Genomic DNA, 20,349 nt, shown 5'->3' on the forward strand with positions numbered 1-20,349 from the left:
GCCTCGGACCAGGCAAGGCTTCAAAGACAAGATGTCGACCCATGGGGAAGAAATGCCAGAGTTCAGAAGTTCATATGACGTGTAATGTTGCTAAATGACGTCACATAGGCACCACATATCACCACCATTCTGTCCAACGCCATTGTGAAAGTGAGCACAATGGCAACGTCGTCACACCCCCCTCTAATTCGCATTTCACCCCTTCTTTTAACGTCCCTACTACGGAAATCAGTACTGCTATACCAACATTGACATGGCTTTCTCACGGGTGGCCCAGGAAAACATTTTAGATATACCGCTGCTCAGAACAAAGGGGTCGGGAGGTGGCTTAAAGGAATTGAATGAAACCAGCAGTTCCTGTGAGGCGTTGATTCTTGCAAACTTCGCGATGGAAACCGACAGTCAACAGTGCAGTGTGCAATACTACGATGTTCTTGACAACGCTGGACACTGCTGACAGCTCCCGGACGATTCAACCCATTTCTAATGACACCGTGGTGCTACAACACCACAGAACATGAACTGACCTCTTTGCACTGCAGTGCGATGGTAATTGTTGCAACCACCTGTGACCGTTCACAACCGTTCGACGATATATGAACGTATTTCGAAGCACCAAAGGGTGTTTGTGCTTTTTCAGCCGTGTTGTTTCATGTCATCCTATTTTGTGTTCTCCTGTTCCATGACCTGCCGTGTTGTGATCACCGGGGAAGGGGGTGGGGGGTGGGAGGTGCAACATCGTCACGTGCGTGGATAAAATCGCAAAGAGATCCCCTAAGACCACTCCCCTCCCTTCACCCCAGTCAGGCAACACTCTCAGTGACACACGCGCACCTTTGTTGAACACTTTGGAAATGTGCCTGTGCAGAGACTTCGACACCCATTCAGCTGAGGTGAGTAGCTCTCCGCTGGTGCTCTAGTCCCTACGTGCAGGCAACTCCTGTGACAGCTCATAGGCCCGTTTCACATTGGGATACTGGTGACGGTCACAAGCGACGATCACCGACACAGATATATTCGTTTGCAAAGGAGCATTCACACCTGGACGCTTCACTGGGTCACCGAGCCACTGTGACCCAGCAGTGACTCACCCTCGCTACATGTGACAGACAAGGTCACCGCCAGAAGTGCATTGGTTTGAATTATGTTCACACTGAACACAGATCACAGACATAGCGTTGCAGAGTTGCCAGTCGAGAGTGACGCGGAAAATTCATTGTACGATGATGAGTCAAATGAAAACCTTAAATATTTTTTAAAATAGGATTTATTGTGCAGAAGTGGTACAAACCTGTATCACTTTTCAACATAATCTCCCCCACGCTCAATGCAAGTCCTCCAGCGCTTACAAAATGCATAAATTCTTTTAGAAAAAAATTCTTTTGGTAGTCCGCGCAACCACTCATGCACCGCGTGGCGTACCTCTTCATCACAACGGAACTTCTTTAGTCCCATTGCGTCTTTGAGTGGTCCAAACATATGGAAATCACTTGGGGCAAGGTCTGGTGAGTATGGTGCATGAGGAAGACACTCAGAATGCAGGTCTGTGATTGTTGCAACTGTTGTACGGGCAGTGTGGGGCCTTGCATTGTCAAATTGCAAAAGGACACCTGCTGACAGCAATCCACGTCGCTTTGATTTTATTGCAGGCCGCAGATGATTTTTTTAGGAGATCTGTGTATGATGCACTGGTGACAGTGGTCCCTCTAGGCATGTAATACTCCAAAGTGACGCCTTTTTCGTCCCAAAAGAGAGTCAACATAACCTCCTCTGCTGATGGTTCTGTTCGAAACTTCTTTGGTTTTGGTGATGAGGAATGGCACCATTCCTTGCTCGCTCTCTTCATTTCTGGTTAGTGGAAGTGAACCCAGGTACCGTCCCCAGTAGCGATTCTTGCAAGGAAGCCATCACCTTCTCTTTCAAAGCGCCGAAGAAGTTCTTCACAAGCATCAACACGTCGTTCTCTCATATCAGGAGTCAGCTGCGTTGGCACCCATCTTGCAGACACTTTGTGAAACTGGAGCACATCATGCACAATGTGGTGCGCTGACCTATGACTAATCTGTAAACATGCTGCAATGTCATTCAGTGTCACTCGGCGGTTTTCCTTCACTATGGCTTCAACTGCTGCAATGTTCTGTGGAGTCACAACTCGTTGTGCCTGACCTGGACGAGGAGCGTCTTCCACTGAAGTCACACCATTTGCGAACTTCCTACTCCATTCGTAGACTTGCTGCTGTGACGAACATTCATTCGTCGATGAATTTCAGTGGTTTCACACCTTCACTACGCAAAAACAGAAAGACAGAACGCTGTTCGTCCCTGGTGCAAGTCGCAAGTGGGGCGGCCAGCTTTATACTGATACTGCGACGGTATGTGTGCATTTGCACTATGCTGCCACCTACAGGTCATTCTGCACGCTGTTCGTAGCACGCTTACCAACTTACAGGATAACGGCGTGAAATTTCGATTTGTTATTACAAATTTAAGGTTTTCATTTGACCCACCCTCGTACATTATACTGTACATATTGTAGCCGTGAGTTTAGTATAAAGTCGTCCTGCTATTTGGGATGTGAAAAGCGGTGACTATAGCAACAAAGTGATGAAAACGAATGCGTGGCAAGAAATTATAACGAAGTTTGTGCCTGATTTCAATGAGAAGATCATGGATGACAAAAACAAAATTGGTAAGTTGTATGTTCCTCTTTCAAATTTAATACCTTATTTTTCTGATCATAAAAGGCTAGCGAAATTTAGTTGCCACCCCTGTACGAGTCCATTTCACTAACTAATCAGATGGCAACACCTGCGGTGTCGGACACCAGTGATCCAGGAGTGTTCACGAGTCACCGGTGCGCATCGCTGGCGACCGCCACCAGTGTCCCAGTGTGAAACGGGCCTTAGTTTCCGCGTGTCCGCTAGAGCAGCAGCGAAGCGCCACTCTACTGAATACATATCGAAGTCTCTGTATAGGTACATTCTGAAAGTGTTCAGCAAAGCTGCATGGGCGTAATGTGGGTAACGGGGGACGTGACGATTTTCTCATCGAGTTATATGACCACGGTGGCGACGGACAGAAATGTGGTGAAAGGTAGTGCCAATGTGATATCATTAACCCGTTTTACACCACACATGGACTTTTGAACCGTGGCCTTTTTTCTCGCATCTATCAGCCTGCTGTATGAAGCGTCTCCGAGCCCGAAGGCGACGTCGCTGGACTCCATACTGTAGAGTGATTACAGAGGAAGATTGTGGACACCTCTGGGTCACATTTCAAATTCCTGCGTCCTGGTGGGAGATAATTACGGGATTTCAAAAAAAAAAAAAAAAAAAGAAAAAAAGAAAAAAAACCTTTTAATTGTGTTGAGAGGTGTATTTGTGATGCAACGATGATACTGGCCGTTATGCCCCGCCCTCTGAAGCCACCGCTGTGTATCATAGCTGAGCCCGCCCGGTTAGCCGAGCGGTCTAGGGCTTGTGTCGAGGTCCGGTGAACCGGCCAGTCTGTGGATGGTTTTTAGGGGGTTTTTCAATCTGCCTCGGCGAATGCGGCTGGTTCCCCTTATTCCGCCTCAGCTACACTATGTCGGCGATTGTTGTGCAAACAAGTACGCGTTCACCACCATTACTCTACCACACAAACATAGGGGTTACACTGGTCTGGTGTGAGACGTTCCCTGAGGGGGTACACATGGGGCCGAACCGCACAATAACCCTAGGTTCGGTGTGGGGTGGCGGAGGGGTGAAGTGGACTGCTGTAGTCGTCGTGGGGTTGTGGACCACTGCGGCTGCGGCAGGGACGAAGCCTCTCCGTCGTTTCTAGGCCCCCGGTTCACATACAATACAATACCATAGCTGACGGAGGCAAAGCACTTCGGAACATCGATACCCTGTTATAATTAAACCTCCGCTGTATCTAATTTTTTCAATATTAAATTTCGGTATTGCATTATTTTCTTACTAAAAGAAAATCCAGACAGTAAAGACACAATGACAGCCAGATTCCTTACATACTGCAGAGCAGCAACACGGAGTCTAATTTGTGGTACGATTATTGCGAAATTACTTAGCAATTTCATCAGAAACGACAGCAACCGTTAGAACCCGCTTAAAATTTTAACGGCCCCCTCGTCTTTGAAGAGGCGCCTTTATTTGGAAAATGCCCTCTCTTACGTCGGTTGGGGCCCAGGAAGGGAGGGGAAATAAGCAGTTGGCTGGAGATCTGTCTTTCCTGGCCGATAGCTTACTGAGTACAGGTCGCTCCGTGAGCGTAAAACGCCAGGATGCACTCATGTCAGGGCCGTTCTCGCTAGTTCGGACATTAGCGGTTGCAGTACGATGGCACATTCGGAAGACCCCAACGGTTATCGCATTCGGCTTCAGGAGCTCGCCGCCTAGAGTCTCGTTACAGTATTGCTGTTCATTACCCTGGATAGAGGCGCATCATCTAGCCCGCTATAAAGGGCCACCGTTTTACCGCTGCGCGAGCAGTAGTTTCGGGCGGAAGTGACATAGTAGCCTCCTGGGTGTCCAATATCACAATTGGACAATAAGACAACTCATCCTCCACCCCTGCCGTTTCGACGGAACTCCCATGACCTTTCTGACGTCCTGGTTTATTTCGAAAAATTTCTCGCTACAGTATCTGCAGTGTAGAGGTTAAATTTATCTTTTGGAGCAGGCGTTCCCAGACTTTTTGTCACAGCACACTACTTCACATTTTTAAAAAATTGGGCGTACACCATAGCTTGTTTGCTTTGTCATTATCCCTGGGGTGGGGTGGTGCGGAAGGGCGAATGTTACGGGAGAAATAATTTTCGTCACCTTGCTCAGTGCTGACTGGTTAGTATGATTTTTGCGTCGTGCCGATTGAAAACTGCGTGTGACAGAAATGTGACACAAGAAATAAGTCTTCACTGAAGCCCTTTTTTATAGGGTCGGTCATGTTCACACATTGTACATATTGGTAACAAATGATATAAAAGTAAACTCAGCCAATTCTAATAAAAATATTCAATGAGTAAGAGACGAATGATGTTTAAAATATTTATTGAAGTTTTACAGTAGCTTTCATTATACTTGCGCTTAGGTATTGTTTAGACACTTGAACTGAATCCTTGGAGGCAGGAACTTCCTATCGTGACAACCGTTTCATGGTTAACGTAAGACACTATCACGTTTGTGTCACACAGTCACATTTAACTTCACATCATAATTACAAGTCAGGAATCAACTTGTTGCAAATAAACACACTCCGGTTCCAGACGCAAGCTTTCTTCGAATCGCAATGCCATTTAACGTATTGCCCTACAAAGCGACAACAGCCACCACAAACTGTTCACTGAGTACTGACTACTGCAGCGCCATACATTGGTACAACGCATTGCGAGGTGCCGGGGCTAGCAGTGTATTTAACACTAAATTCTTCTAGAATCTTCATGTATAAATGATGCTCTAAGCCCCCCTTATTCCAACTCCGGCTTTTGCTGTTGCACATGGATTAAAAAGAAACGCGAACTGACTGTAATCGACCCTGCAAGTGGAGTAGAAAAGAGTTTGGCACCTGCAATAATTTAATTTGATAAATAAGTTAAATAAAGGAAAGTTTCATTAACGTAGTGAGAAATGAAAGGGTTGCTCTACCGATTAACAGAGTGAAAGTTCTGTCCAAAATAACAACAAGATTTATTATGACTAAAATCAAAATAATAAACAAAACACATGAAACATTTACAATACATCAAATTGGCTCAAATTGGATACTCAAATAAATGCTGTGAAGGTGAAGTAGTCCCTAAACTAGATTGTGACATTGATGACGAAGTGGTATGTGAGGCCAATTCCTTGCAACTCAAATCTTAAGAGAAACACACAGCCAACCCAACATTAATTGCTGCTACAGTAGTGAGAACTCAGACAATGAACACCCAAGACAGAACAAAGTTAGAAAAAGACGAACAGGCGCGCTCTGCTGAGCTCTGATTATCACCTAGGAAAATCCCTATCTGCCGGTGCTGCGAGCATGCATTACCAAACTGTCTTCTTAACTGCAAGAACACGATCTGGCGTACCGGAGGCGATGGCTGGTTTTCTTCGATGTCCCGTCGTGGTGATGATAATGTCGCGAGTATAGCCCGAAACAAATTATCCTGGTCTGGTTGTTCCAGACTAAACACTTCCTAGCAATACAAATGCGCCTCTGAGGGAGACGAAGAAGGCTCGCCACACAATCACTGACGATACAGTGATTGATTTTAGCAAGCGAAGTCACACAATAACTCCGATACAGTCAACTTTAGCCAAAACTGCTCAAGACAGGCAACATAGGCCGCTTGTACGCAGAATGCTCAATTGCAAACTGTACTCGGAAAGTTACGCTGAAGTCGAAACTTCAGCAACTTCGACAAACAGTTACAATTAAATAAAAGTATATAAGACAGCCAACGGAAGGCAGGCTGTCCAGAGCAGCGAGAGCTTAGTCTTGTAACCTACTCCGACCAAAAGGCGAGAGCCGACTCTCACAAGAGCACCGTACAAACCGAACGCAGAACATTCCCGCCCCCACGACAGCGGCCGTGGTTAAACGTTCCAATCCACTCGAAAACCGGCGGAAAATTCCACTCTATTGCCGAAGCACTACCATTCCACCAATGGAGATTCTTGGCGCCAATTTCTGCGCCGATTTTGCTACGTCACGGATCTATGCCCTGAGAAAATCAATCACAGTTACGATTTTGCAGAAAACGCGGGAATTTGCCCGCCACGACTGCCTGGGAACACAAGTCATTCCCACGCCTCGCTGGTAGCCCGCCAGACAGTGTTTTCACTAAGTTTCTGCGAAGTAAAGGAATCTCCAGCCCAGCCGCCCCTTCCGGCGCATCTAGGCGTGTCGCTCCCGCTCTTATGACAATGTCGGTTTCTGGAAAGCATCCACTCGACTCCCTCACACCTGTCGGCTTAATCCTTTCAAGCTCAGCAGAACTCGCCTGTCACCGGACCACCCGGGTGACGAGAGACGCTGCGTGGGAAGTCCTCGTGTGAAGGAATAGCAACTTTTCACCGCATGCAATTAGAGAGGAAAATCGAATTACCCAGAGTAAGATAGAAATATGAGAGGGGGCTTCTGCCATCTCTCAGCATTAGTTGGCAGTAGTTACAAAGAGACACGGATACTTTGGAATAAGCACCTACAAAACTGATCAAAATATCACCAACTTTAAAACAAGACGAATCATTCCCGGCGATAGCAGCAGCGACTAATGTCGTACTTCCCCGTGTCCTGCGCACAGTCCGAAACCAGAATCCTGTGGCAAATGTGTTTTCCTTAACATTTTGCAGAAGGTACTTTTATCAACCAGTTTTCTCGTTGTAATTTTACTTTAACAATAAAGCGACGTAAGAGAATAATTTAACTTATATCAGTATGTGTTCTGTTTGTTTGTATGCGTACCACTAGTGGAACGAGCACCACAGTCTGTGAGATCCTATTCCAGAGCAGTGATTTCCAAACGTTTTGAGACACTGCCCCTGAGTGATTTCAGATATTAGCTAGTACATCCCTCCCACCACACGCACACACCATCATCAACAGCAGCACCGAACTAAACTTTAGAATGGAGAAGACTTTTTTTTGAACAATTTTCTTTTCATAATGATGGAAGATAAATGATATTCAGTTTTTGTAATTGTTTTATGAAATTAAGAACTAATGAGTCAGTGAGATAATTGGTACTTTCTTTGTCGGATGGCGAATCAATTCTCAATGCATCGTGAGTGCTACCTCCAAATCCTTCTCAGGAAAGAAACCTAAATATCCACACTGAGGGTAGAAACTGGTCATCAAACATGATTCGCCTTCATATCGACACTTGTATCACAAACCCCTGCACTTCTATTTAAAATTAACCAAGTTACAATGCGTGCACTGTACTTGATGTTTGTAAAGCACTTGATTGTTAGAATCTTCAATTATGAAGTGGCAGAAACTGGAAGACTTCAAGTTGCCATTGCTTTGTGTCTGACCAATACCATTAAAATAAATAATAATTCTTTGTAGTCCCTACAGCAGTTTAGCAGCAATTGTACAGTTACTATCCTATTGTGCTGTCAGTCAGCACGTTTATTATTACGAAGTGAACAATGAAGTAATTTCTAGCCCATTCTGGGAGCTACATGCGACTCAAAGAAGATACTTTCATCAGATATTTAAGCATATGCGATATATATGTCTCAATTTTACTATTGTACACACATCAAAAAAGCTTTGCATCACCCCGGTTCCTAGAACTCCTGAAGATAGACGTTGGCTGTGGATGTTGTGTCACAGACACAGTCCCTTTGACTGGTCAGAGATGTCACTAAACCCACCCAGAGATGTAAACAAACATGCATGAGCAGCGCCTATTAGACGAACGGGGTCTAACAGCCGATCAGTTCCAGTCATTCCACCAGGAAGGAGGTACACGGCTCGTGTTGTCTGTAGTTCAACCATGCCTAGACGGTCATACCGCGGTTCGATCGCGTCCGCATTGTTACTTTGTGCCAGGAAGGGCTCTCAACAACAGAAGTGTCCAGGCATCTCGGAGTGAACCAAAACGATGTTGTTCGGACATGGAGGAGATATTGAGAGACAGGAACTGCCGATGACATGCCTCGCTCAGGCCGCCCAAGGGCTACTACTGCAGTGGATGACCGCATCCTCCGGATTATGGCTCGGAGGAACCCTGAAAGCAATGTCAACAAATTGAATAATGTTTCTCGTGCAGCCACAGGACATCGTGTTACGATTCAAACAGTACGCAATAAGCCTATTGCGCAACTTCACTCCCGACGTTCATGGCGAGGTCCATATTTGCAACCACCACACTGTGCAGCGCAGTACAGATGGGCCCAACAACATGCCGAATGGACTGCTCAGGATAGGCATCGCGTTCTCATCATTGATGAGTGTCGCATATGCCTTCAACCAGACAATCGTTGGAGACGTGTTTGGAGGCAACCGGGTCTGATTGAACGCCACAGACACACTGTCCGTCGAATGCAGCAAGTTGGAAGTTCCCTGCTGCTGTGGGGTGGCATTATGTGGGGCCGACGTACGCCGCTGTTGGTTATGGAAGGCGACGTAACGGCCGTACGATACGTAAATGGCATCCTTCGACCGGTAGTGCAACCATATCGGCAGCATATTGGCGAGGCATTTTTCTTCATGGACGACGATTCGCACCCCCATTGTGCACATCTTGTGAACCATGCTTTGGTGAAGGCTGTTTTCGCCAGGCCGGCCTGAGTGACCGAGTGGTTCTAGGGGCTACAGTCTGGAATTGCGCTACCACTACGGTCGCAGGTTCGAATCCTGCCTCGGGCATGGATGTGTGTGATGTCCTTAGGTTAGTTAGGTTTAAGTAGTTATAAGTTCTAGGGGACCGATGACCTCAGATGTTGAGTCCCATAGTGCACAAAGCCATTTGAACCATTTTTTTGTTTTCGCCAGTATGAAAGTTACTGATAATCTTTTTCTTGTGTTGTAACACCTGTCTTGATTAATAGGTTTACAGTCCCCTCAAAACAAGAACAAATTCGATTATCTTACGCGGAAAAGAATTAGACGTGAAATCGTAATTAAGTTTCTCGCGGAGAGAGCGCAGGGTGGTGAATCTCCCTTACACTCATTCAAATGGATTGTCTCTTTGACCAGAGAAAAAATTTGAAATTGTTACACAATCACAACAAAACGGACTTACTTGGTGTAAAGACAAAGTCAACAGCGATATTGAGTGGTGAAAGGTCTCTGTTGGATTCCTTTCATGTTAATTTCTTAAACCTGTTGTCATTTAAGGCATAAATTCCTCTTCTAAATTTACTGTGGCGTTTCTGACTATCTGGGAGGAGACTGAGCAGTAAAACGTGTTACTTTTACACATAAACAAGAACGATCTGTCACACTACTACACTTTAAAACACAGTTTATATGTAATTCATATCACACAGTCTCATACGGAACCTACATCCGCTTTCTTTTATATACTGTATATGATAAGATACTGTCATCCCCCTTCCCTTCTGTGTGAGAGGATGAATGAGCAAATGTATTTCTAGTTGCATGCTTGAGAGTAGCAGACAAGCCTGTCTGCTAGAGAACAGTAGGACCAACGCCGGAACAGGTAGCTAAGCTTTCTAAAAGCAGAGAGGTTTCTATTCTTAGTATGGTCCTGTCCGTCCCTTGTCGTGTTGGTATAGGAAGCTGCCCCTCTGGCCACTTCCGTTTGTATTTGTGAGCCACCCTCAGGAAGGGACCAGGGCAGTCTGTCTGCGGCGAGCGTCTGAAGTGGTAAGATCTCCGGCTAAGCGCGTGTCTGCTAAGTCCGTAGAACAATGGATTTCTTAAGTTCAGCCTAACTGAAAATTTAATCACCTTTATTTCAGGTTTAGCTCTAAAAATATCTAATGTTATCTTAAATTGCAACGCAATGTGAGTCGAGTGTACAGTTCAGAATACCTTCCAGTAGTTGCTTTGTCACTACTTAGTGAGTAAAGTGGAACCACATGTTGATCAGTAACTCTAACTAAGATTATCAATCTTAAATGCGAATGTTCGTGAGATTATAATGTCTTGTCTTGACAATATTTTTCAATATAGCAACTTTTAGTATGTTCAACCCACGTGGGGTGTCCTTTGTGAGACCAGTACCAGGTGCTTATACAATTGTTTGACCCATCAGGTTAATAGTAAGACGATAGTGACCAGTTCGAGGTTTTTCTGTTGTAAATTGCTTTTCCATCTAATTTATTTTAATTATCAAAATTATTGTGGAGTTACACTCTTTGCGTAAACCAAGTTGACCACGTGAAGCATGTGGTGTAATCATCAAAGTAGCCCTCAGCTATTCTTTTCGGGAAGATTTCACTGAGAGTTAGTATGAATTTAGTATACCAGTGTGTGGTAATTACATGACGGACAGGTTTGTGCTACGAACGTAACTTCATTTGGGTGAAAATTGAATCGGTTGTTAGTGGTTAATTTCCTCTTGCATATGTTTGAACGTTCTTCGTGTGTTATTTTATGAATGCAGTGTTATATGCAGTCTCCCAATCTTGGCTCCATATTTGATGTGTTCTGTAAGATTAAAAACTCACATTTTCACAATCCTAAATAAGGCACCAGTTTAGTTATGAACCAAGTTTAATATGCTGAAATTTCAATGATCAATGTTAAAATAAATTTCCAAATATAAACTGATTTATTTCTTTTTATTTAAATTCTCTTATATATATATATCACCGGTTGTCGTATGACTATTAAAAGATTATAATTAATGTTAGTCTGGTTGGGAATTTGGTAAGCTAGACTGGATACCTGGTGAAACAGTTGCTCAGTAAGGCAAGGTTAGCTTCCCCAGACAGCTCACAGCATTTAACCCACTTTTATGGTCGTGAATAGCAGCACCGCTTGCAGAACAAATTAAAGCAACAACATTACAGTGGTGCTCTGTGATATTCTGCGATTAATTTCGCTTCTCTATGTGACTATCAGAGCGACGCCCATGTGTCCGCAGACGACCAAGTAATACCTCACAGCAATCAGCGATTCTCGACACCCATATCTCTCCAACTACTAACATCTTGATACTCACTAGTGTGTAGCAAGAGTGATAAAGCCTTCAGTTATATTTACTCCATGTCTCCTGTCACATTAATGCGACCACCTGCCGAAGCCCGATAAACCGCCTTTCGCTACGCGAACCACTTCGAGACGTGCGAGCAGAGAGCCAAACAGGTTTTGGAACGTACCGGCAGGGCTGTGGGGTCACGAAGACTCCAATTCCGTGGTCATCTGCGCTAGGTTTCTCGACTGAATATCCATGGAGCGCACAACCCGATCGCGGTGGTCGGACAGATTCTCGATTGGTTTTAAATATGAGGAGTTTGGTGGCCAGGGGAGTAGAGTAAAATCATCCCGGTGCTCTGCTCTGCGAACCACACACGTACACTTCGAGCTGTGTGACATGTTGCATTGTCCTGCTGGTAGGTGCCATATTGCCGAAGAAAAACACATTGCACGTAGGGGTGGACATGGTCCCCAAGGAGAGATTCATGCTTGTGTTGGTTCCCGGGTTCGATTCCCGGCGGGGTCAGGGATTTTCTCTGCCTCGTGATGGCTGGGTGTTGTGTGCTGTCCTTAGGTTAGTTAGGTTTAAGTAGTTCTAAGTTCTAGGGGACTGATGACCATAGATGTTAAGTCCCATAGTGCTCAGAGCCATTTGAACCATGCTTGTGTTGATCTACTGCGCCTTCTAGAATGACCAGGCCGCCTAGGAAATGCCACGAAAACATTTCCGAAAACATATCTCTCCTTTGTTCGGCATCGACGTTACCGACTGCATTTGCAGGGTGTTTGCTTTCAGAAGTTTCACACCGTAAACGCCAACGCCCATTTGTCAGATGGAGCATCAAACGTGATTCATCTGAAAAGGCCACCTGTCGCCAATCAATGGATGTCCAGTTGCAGTACTGGCGTGCAAATCTCAGCCTTCGTCGCCAATGAACAGCAGTCAGCATGGGTGCATGAATCAGGTGCCTGGTTCAAATGGTTCTGAGCACTATGGGACTTAACAGCTATGGTCATCAGTCCCCTAGAACTTAGAACTACTTAAACCTAACTAACCTAAGGACAGCACACAACACCCAGCCATCACGAGGCAGAGAAAATTCCTGACCCCGCCGGGAATCGAACCCAGGAACCCGGGCGTGGGAATCGAGAACGCTACCGCACGACCACGAGATGCGGGCCAGGTGCCTGGTGTGGAGGGCCGTACGCAGCGACGTTCACTGAAAGGCCGTTAAGAAGACATTGTCGTTGGCCCCTTAGTTCATCTTGGCAGTCAGTTATTCGACAGATACACGGCTATTCGCCAGTACTCATCTCCACAGCTGTCTTTCACTTCTGTCATCTACTACCCGTGGTGCAACACATTTGCCTCGATGCCGGTTTTGAAAAGCAGCATTTTGAAATGCGCAATATACTTTAATCACGGCGGCAAGCGAACAGTTTACGAACTTAACCGTTTCAGAAATCCTTCCGCTCTTGGCTCAAAAACCAATGAAATGGTAGAACAGTACACTTTAGAGTTGATCGTTGCACCATAAGGGAGGACATCAAATAGCTTGACTCCTTCAGAGCCTCAGAAGACTGTCGCCACGATTTTACCGTCTGAGAGTGCGGTTTAGAACTGCGTGGTGTGGCGTCATTCAATGACCGGTTCGAAATGAGGATCCCATGTTTCATCACCTGTGACGATTTTCGACAAAATAGTCTCACGATCTGCAGGTAACGCGCAAGAAATTCCGCACAAACGGTCCTTCGTTGCTCTTTATGGTATTTGTTAGGTGGCGAGGAATACAAACTTGAGTTCCCCGACTGGTGACCGAGTGTTCCTCACTACCAGAACAGACGTTTAGTTGAGCAGCGAGATGTTTGACTGCGATCCGTCGATCACCTCAAATGAGTGTGTCCACACGTTCCAACAGTGCAGGAGTCACAGCTGCGTCCGGCCGGCCGGCACACGGGAAATCGCACAGATTTGCGCGACCTTGTTGTGACGATGGCAAACGACGACTCATCGTGCTTTTGTTCACTGCTAGATTTCCGTTGACATCCTGCAAACCCTTATGAATATCTGTGATGCTCTGGTTTTCCGGCAAAAGAAATTCGAGACAGCTCTCTGCTTAAAACGCACCTCAGTTACATACTTCATTCTGAAGGCAACATACCTTCCGGAAGCTGATGACACTACGAGGTGCATTCAAGTTCTAAGGCCTCCGATTTTTTTTTCTAATTAACTACTCACCCGACATCGATGAAACTGGCGTTACTTCTCGACATAATCGCCCTGCAGACGTACACATTTTTCACAACGCTGACGCCATAATTCCATCGCAGCAGCGAAGGCTTCTTTAGGAGTCTGTTTTGCCCACTGGAAAATCGCTGAGGCAATAGCTGCACGGCTGGTGAATGTGCGGCCACGGAGAGTGTCTTTCATTGTTGGAAAAAGCCGATAGTCACTAGGAGCCAGGTCAGGTGAGTAGGGAGCATGAGGAATCACTTCAAAGTTGTTATCACGAAGAAACTGTTGCGTAACGTTAACTCGATGTGCGGGTGCATTGTCTTGGTGAAACAGCACACGCGCAGCCCTTCCTGGACGTTTTTGTTGCAGTGCAGGAAGGAATTTGTTCTTCAAAACATTTTCGTAGGATGCACCTGTTACCGTAGTGCCCTTTGGAACGCAATGGTTAAGGATTATGCCCTCGCTGTCCCAGAACATGGACACCATCATTTTTTCAGCACTGGCAGTTACCAGAAATTTTTTTGGTGGCGGTGAATCTGTGTGCTTCCATTGAGCTGACTGGCGCTTTGTTTCTGGATTGAAAAATGGCATCCACGTCTCATCCACTGTCACAACCAACGAAAAGAAAGTCCCATTCGTGCTGTCGTTGCTCGTCAATATTGCTTGGCAACATGCCACACGGGCAGCCATGTGGTCATCCGTCAGCATTCGTGGCACCCACCTGGATGACACTTTTCGCATTTTCAGGTCGTCATGCAGGATTGTGTGCACAGAACCCACAGAAATGCCAACTCTGGAGGCAATCTGTTCAACAGTCACGCGCGATCCCCTAAAACAATTCTCTCCACTTTCTCGATAATGGTGTCAGACCGGCTTGTGCGAGCCCGAGGTTGTTTTGGTTTGTTGTCACACGATGTTCTGCCTTCTTTAAACTGTCGCACCCATGAACGCACTTTCGACACATCCATAACTCCATCACCACATGTCTCCTTCAACTGTCGATGAATTTCAATTGGTTTCACACCATGCAAATTCAGAAAACGAATGATTGCACGCTGTTCAAGTAAGGAAAACGTCGCCATTTTAAGTATTTAAAACAGTTCTCATTCTCGCCGCTGGCGGTAAAATTCCGTCTGCCGTATGGTGCTGCCATCTCTGGGACGTATTGACAATGAACGCTGCCTCATTTTAAAACAATGCGCACTACTAACATCTTGATACTCACTAGTGTCTGGAGAAAAAAAAAATCGGAGGCCTTAGAACTTGAATGCACCTCGTATAGGACTTGAAGCGGGAATATTTCACGAGGTTCCATAATAACTTCCGCATTTTCCAACCAAAACTGGCCGAGAAAAAAAATGTATTGCATTACTTATTAAGTGCCACCCATATTTATGAAAACCACAAGGTGGCTGTCTTGGTTTTTGACCATATTTGTCTGAGTAAGAGTGTCATAATCAAAATGCTACTTCATTCAGTCTCGTTAGCGAAGGAGATGGACTGTGTACTTCAACGATTAGTTAGTTGTTTGTGTCATTAGTGACGCTTAACTTCCCCTACACTCTAGTTGTGTGACGACCTGGGCCTATACTGCAGACCACTGCCATTTGCAGCAACGCCTAACTACCTCAGCCGTACGAGCGTGACTTAGAGACCAGCTGAAGGCTTCAGTATCTGGTGTCACAATCGTTTTTCCTGAGTCGCTTCTCGATGACGTAATTTTTTCGCAGACTGGTGTAAAACGTCACTTTAGCTTATGTTTGCAGACAATGCTATTATAAGCTTCTGAAAGAGTTTGCATGTTACTCGGTGTGAAATTCTGAAGAGCTTTAACAGTGTAATGATTAAAGTAAACACTACGTAAACTACGTGCCTCTTAGAGACTGCCGCTTGCATAGGTTAAGCATGTATCGTCCTTAGTGAACACTGTATTTTCCACTGCGCCCACAGTAAGTCGCAGTACATCCAGTAATACAAAATGTCAACAAATAGGAGATGCTGATGTACCTAAAACTAGCTGAGACTGAACCGTTTACTAGAATATATTCAATTTTTCTGCTAATGTGATTGCTTCAACAGTTTTATACAAAATTACATAAAATTATGACACATTTGTGAGTAAATGTAATTCTTTTAAATGAATCTCTCTGCTCCTTCTAGCTAATTGAATCGCAAGCACTTTCTTATTTGTAACTGATATATCCTCTACGATTATGTCCGAATTCCTACTTAGTTTTTGCATTTAGCGCTCTGCACAAGTCGAGTAGACTCTAAAGCGTTTTATGCTGAAGTCCTACCGAGCGCATAGCAGCTGTGCTGGATGCCCAGTGTACGAGTATTTGTGGCTGAAAGGGTCGGTACTAAGCACGGACATTTCGTTTCTATATGACAATGTTTACATGTTGCGTTGTGTGTCTCGGTGGGATGTTTTTTAACTGCAGTGTACGGTGCCTCGAAAACAGCTATGTCGGTGAGGAATTTCTTAACAAATTGAAGACATTCATGTGTAATGAGCTATTACGACATCCGACTAGTCGATCCCGTGGGACAATATCCATTACAAGTTGCCTTTAGCGTTTGTGCCCACCACCTCGTATAATCTACTAACTGAAACTGTCTGACGAACGAGCAAACACTCTTGATCAAACACACATCAAGCCAACGCTGCGACCACTTCCGAAGAACTATCTAGTCAATATCATATGCTGTGGAAACAGCAGAATAAGATTTGGTATTTGGCAATGGAGAAACTGGCCTTTATGAATGCGACTGAAACAAACACATTTAAAAGTAAAGCTGGAGGCATTTTCCAAAGGCCAAGTATACACGCCACAGCTACGTGTGATTGCGCGGGCAGTTTGTATACACAGTATGAACGACAACTACACCGAAAGACTTTCTGAGATGGTAGTATGGACCAAAATCAGAAAAAATGTGCAGTAAATATGGGATCTAAAATGCATTTCTTAAGAGCTATGGGCATTTTTCATTTTCGCTGCAAACAATCACATCTCTTCTACCGAACACCTACTCTTAGCTCTTAATACACGCATTTTAGAGCGCATGCGTACTCGATTTTTTTTGTTTGGTCCATTCTACCTCCTACCAAAATACGGAAAGCAAACAGCTTGCAGTACAAAATATGTTTTTCACTGTACTGAAGTTGAGCAAGTGCTCATAGCTCTTAATATGTGAGACTGTTTCTTCTTGTTTTTCTCCATGCTCTCATCTCTTAAAGTTTTGTTGCTGAAGCTCTGTTTCATTCTGTATGTTGAAGAGGGTCGTAAGGTGTAAGAGGCGGACATCTATCCAGACCATCACACAGGAACTCCAAACTGCATCAGGATCCACTGCAAGTACTATGACAGTTAGGTGGGAGGATGGAAAACTTCGATTTCGTGGTTGAGCGGATACTCACAGGCACACATCACGCCGGTTAATGCCAAACGACGGCTTGCTTGGTATAAAAAGAGTAAACATTGGACGACTGAACAGAGGAAAAACGTTGTGTTGAGTGACGAATCACGGTACACAATGTGGCGATCCGATGGTAGGTTGTGGGTATGGCGAATGCCCGGTGAATGTCATCTGCCAGCGAGTGTAGTAGTGCCAACAGTAAAATTCAGAAGCCGTGGTGATGTGGTGTGGTATGTTTTTCATGGAGGGGTCTTGCACCCCTTGTTTTTCGTGGCACGATCATAGCACAGGGCTGCCTACATTCATGTTTTAAACACCTTCTTGCTTCCCAGTGTTGAAGAGCAATTCGGGGATGGCGATTGCATCTTTCAACACTATCAAGTATCTTTCCATAATGTAAGGCGAGTGTCGGAGTGGTTACACGACAGTAACATCCCTGTAATCGACTGGCCTGCACAGAGTCCTGACCTGAATCGTATAGAACACCTTTTGGTTGTTTTGGACGTCGACTGCGTGCCAGGCCTCACCGACCAACATCGATACCTCTCCTCAGTGCAGCACTCCTTGAGAAACGGGCTGCCATTCGCAAAAAAAAAAAAAACCTTCCAGCACCTGGTAGGACGTATGCCTGCGAGAGTGAAAGCTGTCGTAAAGGTAAGAGTAGCCCAACACAATACTGAACTCCAGCATTACCGATGGAGGGCGCCACGAACTTGTTAGTCATTTTCAGCCAAGTGTCCGGATACTTTTGATCACATATTGCATGACTCTCGAAGTGGCTTCTTCGAAGAGCATACAACTTTTAACTACTTTGTTTGCATTTAAGTCCGTCAAAATACGCGGAAAGTCTTGAGAATCTGCGTTGTTGCTAAACGAACCTGATATATAACTAAGTCTACTGTAAGTGTGGGACATCAAGAACTACGTGAATAATATTCCTTGGTTAAGCAACTGTGAAAAGATACGTCTCCGTTTGGCATTGCACATAAGTTGCATTATAATAACAATTTGCAGTGCAAAAATTATTGTCACAGTTTCAGAACCGTTCATTTGGGTTTTTCCTAAGGTAACTGATCTGTTAGTTAATGTACCGTGTTTTTTTATAAAAGCATACAAGCGTTCTGAAAATGGCTGCGTAAATTCGAAACCTGCTTTTTCAATAAAATATACCAGGTTGTGGCTGGGTGTTGCTGTACATTTTAAACATTGCATTGATGCATTATTTTACTTAAACCACGAATGTGAGGGTTTCCAGACAAAGTATTTACAAGTCTAACGAAATATGGGATATCGAATAATGAACAATCACTGCAATCATTATATCATTTCAACATTATTTAGAAAAAGGAGTAAATCATTTTTATTATATTTTAAGGTTCGCCATACAATAGGACGAAGGAGAAGTCACAGAGAAGAAAGGTATTACTCAAATCTCTTTTCAAAAGGCAAGCAAATTAAAAAATGGAAGATGTCTTTAGTTTCAATTTGCAATTGGAGAGAGGTAGCTTAGGGTTTTGTATTACGAAAAATATTAATGAAGCCAGGTGGAGAAGAAGAATAAACTGAGGAGGCTAATAAATGGTTGGAGAGGAGGTACGGTGCTTTCACAAAATCCTCACCGCCCCCCGCCCCCTCCACCAACAGTAGTAATAAGTAATAAATGATGTAGGTTATATGTTATTGGAGTTGGAAAACATATGAACTACACTGACGACAACCCATTAGCATTCAGTACACATCCGAGAGAGCACAATCACGAAACGACGATCATAGTACAAAGAATGTCAATTTTACGCTTTGCTGATAAAGGATAATATTTATACATTCTGGAGGAATAGAAATTTTTTACCCACATGAAAAAAGATCGAATTAAAATTCGTAAGGAACAAATGGGCCTACAAAACGAACATTTTATGAAACTTTGTGACATCTTCGCCTAAAGATGAAGCAACCTTTCAAAGGAAATGCAACAGGCTGTATACTATTAGTATTTGAAAATTTTAATTTGATATTAACTATATTTTATATGCATTTTTAGCAATTGGTGAAAGAAACGCAGAGATATTTTTAGCAATGGGTGAAAGGACGCAGAGAGCACACATTAACATAACCAAGGAAAAAATACACAAGAAGCGACATCTTTGACATTCTTGACAACAAAATATGTCACTGACATTTCAAAGGGCAATCTGTCTCATTATCACATGAGACTGTGTTAGAAACTAATAAATTCAATAAAACATATAAAAAAACATACGAAAGCTTAAAAGTACGAGCAACATGTAACTAAGTACTGAACAATCCAACACAAAGTACACGTAACTATAAAAAAATTCCAAAATGTAGTCTGTAGCTTTTATTATGTATTACATTGACGGAATAAAGTCGCAACACCAAGAAAAAGTTGTTCGACGTAAACTAAAGTTGGTAGGGGTGTTTCTACAACTGGAAGAAGATGTCTATTCAAACTTTATACCCACCTCATTAGAGTGGCGCTATTAGCGTCACTATGTGGATGCAAATCATGCTTCGTTCAAATACACGGTGCAACGATGTTAGTCAAGACTGTCTTTAAGGCTACAAAGACGCCATTATCAACAAGTCACTGCGTTTGTCAGAGGTAGTGTAATAGGATTAACAGAAGCTGAATGTTCCTTCTGCAATATTCCAGAAAGACATCACAGGAATGTAGCCGCTGTACAAGATTGCTGGCAGCGGTGGACACGAGAATGTACGATACAAGAAGACCGGGGCTCGTACGGGCACGTGACACTGCCGAGAGGGAAGACCACTGTGTTCGGTGTACAGTTCTTGCGCGTCGTACTGCATCTGTAGCAGCAACTTGAGCAGCATTTGGTACCACTGTGACACAACGAAGTGTTACAAACCTGTTACTTCAAGGGCAGCTCCAAACCAGACGCACTGTAGTGCTCATTTCACTGACCCCAAACCACCGCCATTTGCGACTTCTGTGGTGTGAAGGTCTGTTGCGTTTTTTGATGAAAGCTGGTTCTGCCTAGGTGCCGGTGATGGCCATGCGTTGGTTAGAAGGACGCCGGTTCAGGACCTGCAACCAACTTGTCCACATC

The sequence above is a fragment of the Schistocerca cancellata genome, chromosome 9 (assembly GCF_023864275.1).
Source record: "Schistocerca cancellata isolate TAMUIC-IGC-003103 chromosome 9, iqSchCanc2.1, whole genome shotgun sequence".
In the NCBI taxonomy this organism is placed as follows: Eukaryota; Metazoa; Arthropoda; class Insecta; order Orthoptera; family Acrididae; genus Schistocerca; species Schistocerca cancellata.